The following is a 713-nucleotide window of genomic DNA, read 5'->3' on the forward strand; positions in this document are numbered from 1 at the left end:
TTTTAAGCTTTATTGCATTGTGGTCTGACAGAATGCATGAATTATTTCAATCTTTTTGTATTTGTTGAGTTGTTTTGTGCCCCAGTATATGGTCGATTTTGGAGAAGTTTCCATGGGGCGTGGAATAGAAAGTATAGTCCTTGGTGCTTGGGTGGAATACTCAGTAGATGTCTGTTAGATCCACTTGATATATGGCATTATTTAATTCAGATGTCTCTCTGTTACTTCTCTGTCCTGTTGACCTATCTAATACAGACAGTGGGGTATTAAAGTCCCTTACTATTAATGAGTTGAGAGTAATCTGGGTCTTAAAATCCTGTGGTACTGTTTTTATTAAGTTGGGTGCACCAGAGTTTGGTGAATATATGTTCATGATTGAAATATCTTCTTGATTGATTGTTCCTTTGATCAAAATGAAATAGCCCTCTTTGTCTTTTCTGCTTTTGGTTTCAAGTCTATTTTATCACATGTTAGAATTTCTTAGTACCATTCACTTGGTGTATTTTCTTCCATCCTTTCACCTTAAGGTAGTGCCTGTCCTTGAATGTGAGATGAGTTTCTTGCAGACAACAAAAAAGATGGATTTTATTTCTTAATCCATTCAACTAGTCTATATCTTTTAACTGTGGAGTTCAGTCCATCGATATTTAAAGTTATGAATGAAAGATGTTTATTGAATCCTGTCATTTTATGTCTGTTCACATTCTTGATAT

Source organism: Nannospalax galili, unplaced genomic scaffold (genome assembly GCF_000622305.1).
Source record: "Nannospalax galili isolate Female #2095 unplaced genomic scaffold, S.galili_v1.0 scaffold557, whole genome shotgun sequence".
Classification (NCBI taxonomy): domain Eukaryota; kingdom Metazoa; phylum Chordata; class Mammalia; order Rodentia; family Spalacidae; genus Nannospalax; species Nannospalax galili.